This window comes from Oreochromis niloticus, linkage group LG2 (assembly GCF_001858045.2).
Source record: "Oreochromis niloticus isolate F11D_XX linkage group LG2, O_niloticus_UMD_NMBU, whole genome shotgun sequence".
Classification (NCBI taxonomy): Eukaryota; Metazoa; Chordata; class Actinopteri; order Cichliformes; family Cichlidae; genus Oreochromis; species Oreochromis niloticus.
In genome coordinates, this window is record NC_031966.2 from 9459121 (window position 1) to 9466883 (window position 7763).

Below are 7763 nucleotides of genomic sequence, written 5' to 3' on the forward strand. Positions count from 1 at the left end.
CACTGCTGGGAGCCGGGTGGTCCCTCGTGTGGACTAGTACCATAACTTCCAGTTCACTCTGACCTGCATTAAGAAGTGAAACTGTGGATTTGACAGAAGCCTCTTTGATTTGTGCAGGACTGTTCTGATCACCTTGTCCTCACCCCGAGGCGACAGCAGACACACAGCACTGATCCCAGGTCAGCCTGTGCAGCCACCTCAAGGTCACAGTGTCACCTTTAGACAGTGACCTTCGACCTCTGGCTTTCAGCAATCTGCCCGTCAAATGTAGGAACGCAGAGAGGTGGAGGAACTGTTGAGAACATCAGAGATGAAGATAGAAAGAGTCTCAGAAATGTTTCCTTCTTTAAGATGTTTTCCATTATTTAGATGGAGATACTTATGCTCAGCAGCATGTTTGATTTATGACCCAAAAAATAAATGGACCTCTTTAACTGGTCACATCCTTGTCACAAGTGACTAACAGTTAAACTAAAAAACAACCAAAACAAACAGGAAAAGAGCGGTGGGTTAAATTAAGAGGTGATAAAGACCTGCTTGACTGGTTATTGTTAATTATAAAGGAAAATATTTTTAAATTAAGAGAATAAAATATTAATGATAAAAGAAATACAGCACTGAAAACAAACTACAAACAGACTTCACTGCAGTCACTTCAGCACCAGTGAAACAAACATTAAAAACAGCTGCAACACACATCATTGGTCTAATTTCACAGTTTGCAAAACTTTGAATAATAGTACTATATATATATATATATAAACAATAACAACAACAACAACAACAATAATAATAATAATAATAATAATAGTAAAGAGCAGCTTAGCTGTATTTAAATTTTGCCACTATATTTACTGTTCAGTCTGATTATCAATAAGACAAAGAGTTTAATTATATGTTACTCACAGTTTATGGTTCAGACTCTTAAACATCACCCGTTATAAGTGGAACAGCCTCATCTGTTAGTTTCAGCCTATAGTTGAAGATTCAGCTGAGCCCTCTGTGAAGTAAAGTGAACAAACTGTACATTTAAAATCTCACAGCACTAAATACTCAGTATTTGTACTATCATCCAGCATGCAGTACTTTTAAGTAAAGATGTGTACTCCTGAGAACTCTCTGAGGTTGCTGCAGTGATTATTAATGATGAATTTAAAGAGCCTAGTCTGCAACCTTAGTTGAATTCAACTTTATTTATATAGCTCCAAATCACAACAACAGTTGCCTCAAGGCGCTTCTTATTGTAATATAGACCCTACAATTATCATTCAGTGGATGAAGACAGGACAAAAGAAACGCTGTGGTAGCCAGAGATTAAGAATAAGTAATAAATAATGCAGAGCGGTGTACAAACACATAGTGAGTGAAGAAGAAACACTCAGTGCATCATGGGAATCCCCCAGCAGCCTATACAATTGTAGTATAACTAAGGGAGGATTGAAGGTCACCTGATCCAGCCCTAACTATATGCTTTAGCAAAAAGGAAAGTTTTAAGCCTAATCTTAAAAGTAGAGATAGTGTCTGTCTCCCGAATCCAAACTGGAAGCTGGTTCCACAGAAGAGGGGCCTGAAACCCGAAGGCTCTGCCTCCCATTCTACTTTTAAATACTCTAGAAACAACAAGTAGGCCTGCAGTCTGAGAGCAAAGAGCTCTAATGGGTGACACTATAAGGCCGATAAGATGGGCCCTAATGAGAGGTCTCCTGACTCATGAGGTGTGAGGTAACGACTTGTTATGGGGCTTATGTTCTCTTTTCATCTCAACAACTGTCTGTTATTTACCTGTTTACCTGTCACCTGGCCCCTCCCAGTTCCCCCCCTGCGGTGACAGTCTGTCAAACAGACCGCCATACTTAGAGGACCAATTAGACTCAGCTTAAGCTTCTGTTTTATCAACAAATCATTATCCAGCTGCAGGACGGCCGTCGGCACGCCTGCCAGACACGAGAGCTTCACCAGCAGTAAAAATCCTTCTGCTGCCGTGTCACATTTAAAGATGCAAACAGGCAGAGAAAAATCTGTCCAACACAAGTCCCATCTCTGCCTCAGAGATCACATCATTATTCTTAGATGAATATGTGAGCCAGACTCACTGAATCACTGGTCTTCATGGGTCCAGGTCTGGACGTCCAGCTGTCACTCCCCAAACTCCAACCTGGATTTTAAAGAGGGAACACAGTTCAAACTTTATTTATACAATACCTTTCAAACAGGACTAATGCACAAGAGCATGGGTTCACATAGAAATAAGAAAAAAGGAAAGCTGGGTAAAAAAGAAAGTTTTGAAAAATACACGAGAGAGGGTGTAACCGAAAATCCACCTCCAGGTCTGAAAATTTAAAGGGCAGATTTAAGAAGATGTAAAAAGTGATACCTCATGTGTATATTTAGTGAATAGAAGTAAGGAAATTGGGCTATAACTTAGTAACTGATTACTTTTAGATTCTTGTTTGGTTCTGATCTGGCTCTGATCGGGCTTTTCTGCTTCTTCTTCGAGCTGAAGTCTGAGTTTCTCTTTTACTGATCTCTCAGAGAGACAACAGTTTGGTTAATGAGTGCCTGCTCCTCAGCAGCACGCTCCCATTCAGCTCATTGTAAATTCCTCCACATTGTTCTCAATTTGTTGGCCCACTTTATGCTCTTTGTGTGACAGGACTAAAGCTCTCTCCGGTGTCCTCCTTCTCTGACACTTTTTACGGTGGAGTTCACCTCCTCCTCCTTCTCCTCAATGCCCTCAAATGCTGGAGGAAGAATTCCTGCAGTCAAAGCCTCGCAGACTCCACTCTCCTTCTCTTCCTTGTCTTGATTTCTCTGGCGTTTGATCAGAACCTGGTCATCCGTAACGATGCAGGTGAGTCCTTTCATGCAAAATCACTGCAAAAGGTTTCCATCTCACCCCAAACTCCTTCAGAATGAGACGATTTTATTCAAAAAAATATGTACAATAACTTTAGTTTATTTAATACAAAACACAGACATTTTACCAGAGTTACAGACCCTGGAAGAAAAGAACCTTCAGAATTTTTGAGCCCTCATAACTTTATAAGTACAATACAACTTTATTATTATTATTATTATGACAAAGTACCAAATATGCTAAAAGGTCAATGTCACTAATACACAGGAATTGCATGAAATGCATATCAAATAAAAACATAGTAAAAGCACAAGGCCATAAAAGATATGTATAAAAGAGAAATAGAGTAAGTCTAGAAATCAGATACAGGGATTAACTAACAGGAAAGGCAAGGTTAAATAAATAGGTTATTAACTGATTTAAATGATTGGATAGAATCAGATGCGCGGATAGCAATAGGAAGGTTATTCCACAAATCAGGTGCAGCCAAGGCAAACGCACGGTCACCTCCAGACTTCAGAGCAGAAGTCTACTCAGCCTGCCAAAATGTGCATCTTGATCCCAAATCAAACTTCTTTTCTTGTGACTTGGTGGAAAGCTTGAAGCCTCTAAAACTGCTTACTGCTTGTGTTAAAACTGTTGAACTTTCACTGCTTTGCATAAACATTTAAGGCAGGGGTGGGGAACTCCAGGCCTCGAGGGCCGGTGTCCTGCAGGTTTGAGATGTGTCCTTGATCCAACACAGCTGATTTAAATGGCTAAATTACCTCCTCAACATGTCTTGAAGTTCTCCAGAGGCCTGGTGATGAACTAATCATTTGATTCAGGTGTGTTGACCCAGGGTGAGATCTAAAACCTGCAGGAGACCGAACCTTAAGGCCTGGAGTTCCCCACCCCCGGTGGTGTAGGTCTTTTAGTGAGACCCGGCCACTGACTGTGTGTGTTTTAATTCTGCCTTTAAATGTGTGTTTAACATTTAGTTGTTATTCATAAGTCGGACTGCATTGGGTGAGCAGCCTAACATCAAAATAAAATTATCTAATAACCACTTAATAACTGACCATATAACTTTGGATGTAATCACGATGATGTCAGCCACTGCTTTCTGCGCTCTTGCTACATCCATAAACTATTCACTGAATTAAAATTTCACCCACCAAAACTGGAGCCTGGGCTTCTTCTGTTAGTCCAATTAAGCGCACGGGACCCGCAGGATTACTCAGATAATCCCATTAAAAATGCTCAAATGGCTCCAACATCAAAAACAGGGTCCACAGGTCCAGTTCAGGGACACCAGACAGCGAGCAGCTACAGCCACCTGTGTCACCATCCACCTGTCAGTCAAAGAGGCCACGCTCCTAATAATTTAATCATGTGAGGTATAAAACAAATCACCACCTGTACAGGTGTTTTGAAGGATTTAATGATCTGCAGAGACCAAAACAGTTTTATGCTTTAAAGTTTTAACATGGGAGTCTGTCAGCACGGGCTCACTGCTGGAGCCTCTGCTGGACATCGAAGAGCTGCATGTTTTGGTGCCTCAGTGTTGGCTTCACTTCTCAGACCTGGAGGTTGATTATTGATCTGTGCTTGTGTGAAACGTTGTTTTTATCAAAATGGATCATGTTGAAACCAGAGTGAGCGGAGCGTGGAAGGAGAAAGCTCAAACGCTCCATCAGCCACTCGAGGAAGAAGCTGCAGAGCATTGTTGGGAGACAACAGAGGAGGAGGAAGAAGAAGAGTTCGGCTTTTGTTTGTGGTGTTTCTGTGAGCACAGAGAACTTCAGAAAATGACAGGACTTCACTTCCACTTGGTTTCTCTTGACTTCCTCCATTCAGACGGTCGGCCTCCACCCTGAGGCTGCTCCGCCCTCCATTCACTCACCTGTCCGTCTGCAGCCCAGGAAGTGCACCAATCACCACCCTGTAACAGCACACACACACTGAGGTTTTACTGTGCATGTGTGGGGCCTTTTACATGATGAGTTCATGTTACAGAGACAACTTCATTTCATTTATGCAGATTAAGTGATCAGCAAATTACACCTGAATCTCATTTTAATAAACGGGTATATTTAAAAATAAAGAGCCATGTTAAAAGGAGGAATATTCACTTTTTCTGTTATCGGCTAACAGGAAGTCTCTGAGATCCACATTTTTAAAGAAAAAATAAGACTACAAAAACGTCTCTTTCACTGTGTTTGGTTGATTTTTATGCTAAAATGCAAAAACTCAACGACAAACAAACCAAACAGAGCTCAGGATCATCCAGAGCAGGCAGCAGGTGAGCTGAATCCACCTGATGACCTCACTCCACCGTTCAGCAGGTGAAGCAGCGAAAGGGCTTGACTCTTCTTGGATTTTGGGGACCTGGTGTGCACCTCAGCAGGACCCTCTAAGATATGCAACAGCTGCTCTGTTTTGAGTGAGTGAGGATTAAATGAAGACACAGACGGCTGTGTGACAGCTGGAAACCAAAACTAGATGTCAAAGTAATAAACTGAAGTCAAATTAAAAGCCAGACTTCTCAGAAAACTGACACACACGTTGTACTTAAAATACTGACTAATAAAAGGAAAATAAATGTCTTTAGCCTTTGTTAATGAACACATTGGGATGTGTACCGTCACACTTGGTACAGTTACAGCTGAGAATTTTAAAGAAAGCATTTGTCATTTAACCCTTTCATGCATGAATTATGACAACCTCAATTGGAATTTTTTTCTTAAGCAGTTTTATTCATCTTTAGGCATGAAAAAAAGATTTTTGAACTTTATTTTTTTAAACATGTACTTTTCAAAGAGTTTTTTACACGTCCAATTAGGTGGACAACATACGTTTTGACGTATGAATTTAGTATGGAGTGACACATCAGTGTCCAATGTAGAGGTTTATATGCAAGTATACCATCAACATTGGCACAAATATAAGAAAACAGCCTTTGAATCCGGTCTTTAAGTGATGACGTGATGAATCCTGCTTCCGGGCCCAAACTGCTCCGTGTTTAATAAAGCTGTTGTGTATTTAACATGTTTTAATGCTTTATATCTTGTTCTATTTAACCTCAACGAGCCCCTAAAAACAGTCAGTGTTCACTGTTGGCCTCTCTCGGTTTTTATTACCGCTATTCATTTTAAAGCTCAGTTTTTAAACTCTTACGATGTAACTACAGCCCAGCCCATGCAGCAGTACATTAATGACTAACCTCGAAGTTGTTCAGCAAGGAGTTGTTCAGTTGTTCTCCCGACTGAAGTTTGGTCCGTTTACAGCATCCTGCCATGCGATTGCATTTGTCCCTAACCATCGGGAACCCTCACGTTAAGTTTTATCGAGTGGAAAAAAGTTGGCGTTCATCCTCCAGCTTCAGTGTTTATATTATGCTAACATAGCTGTGTCGCTAGCGATCACGTAGCACACCATTATATACCAACTAGTCCAACTTCAGTAACCCTACAAATGTCACTGCTGTTTACTTTACTGTTTTCATTTATGTCAGAAGTGATAGCAGAGCTGTACGTCTTAATTTGTCTCGGAAATCTCTCAGTCAGAACATGATATATTATATTTAGATGGAAACTAGCGAGCTAACTCCCCGCTAACTTCTAACTCCGTTAAATTTCATAAATTGGGTTTTCATGAATGACTGGATGTTAAACTTAATTGTTACACCTGGTAAAGCAGCAACGATGATCATTTTATTACAGATGAAAGAATTTAGACAGTTTTCTAAACTCTCAGTGATGCGGCAGTGATCGTGTGACTTAGGGACCTGCAGCGGAGTTTGGGCCCAGGCAGGGCTAATGACGTCAGACTTAAAGACCAGATAGCTGTCCACTGTAGTGACCACTATGTGTGAAAGGGTTAATCATTAACAATTTGGAACCATTAGAAGTGTAATAGGAACATGGCCACAGCTCCCTTTATCGCCAGCTATTTATGTTGATTGTCAACCTATCTTTTTTGTTTTTTGTAAATTTCCTATAAATCATGAGCCTCAATAGCTTAATTACCACTGAATTACTATTAAATAGGATTTTGAACAGTGTTTAAAAGAGGTAAACATTAAATCTTCATGTGAATATCAGTAATAGGGACTTTTAACTTAAACATAGCAATTAAAATGGAAATTACTTCAGAGGAAAGACGATAGTTGAATGGCCACGCCTGCTGTTTGCACCGAGTACTTGCAGCCTTTTACTTCGATCATTGTTCTTTGGATGTGGGATGCAAACGTCTGGAAAGATTCCCCTCTCGCCGTTCAACCTGTGCTGTTGAACGCTAAAGGTGCACCAGGAAGGAAATAAAAACTGGTCACTTATTAAAACTGAAACACTCTGGTAACCGTTAAAACAGACATGTAACGTGTAGCGCGTATTTCCACGTGCAAACTTTTACGCTGCATTTTTTTGTGTAAAATCAAAACGTTCACAAACCGGCCTTGATCACACAACTTCTATATGCAAACAGACCAAAGAAGAGGCTAATGTTTTAACCAGTGGTTCTGCTGCAAGTTTCTTCCTGTTAAAAGGGAGATTTTCTTCCCACTGTCACCAAGGGCTTGCTTATACTGGGTTGTCTGATGATTGGGGTTTTCTCTGTATTGCTTTTTATCGAAAAAAAAAACACCTCGAGGCAAATTGTTGTGATTTGGGGCTATATAGATAAAACTGAATTTAATTGAAACAATCAACATATAGAATGAATCTTGGTGCCTTAGGTAGTCGTCTAGGTTTAGTTTGGAAGAGCACATACAAACAAACGTATGTTTATGTCATATTTATGTTGTGTGGAAGGCACAGTTTCTGACCCAACCCACATAGCAAGCAGGTCTGGCCCAGATCTGGTATCAAGCCGGCACTGCTGGCTGACTTCTGGCATGATAAGACGTATGTCATCCAGATATGGG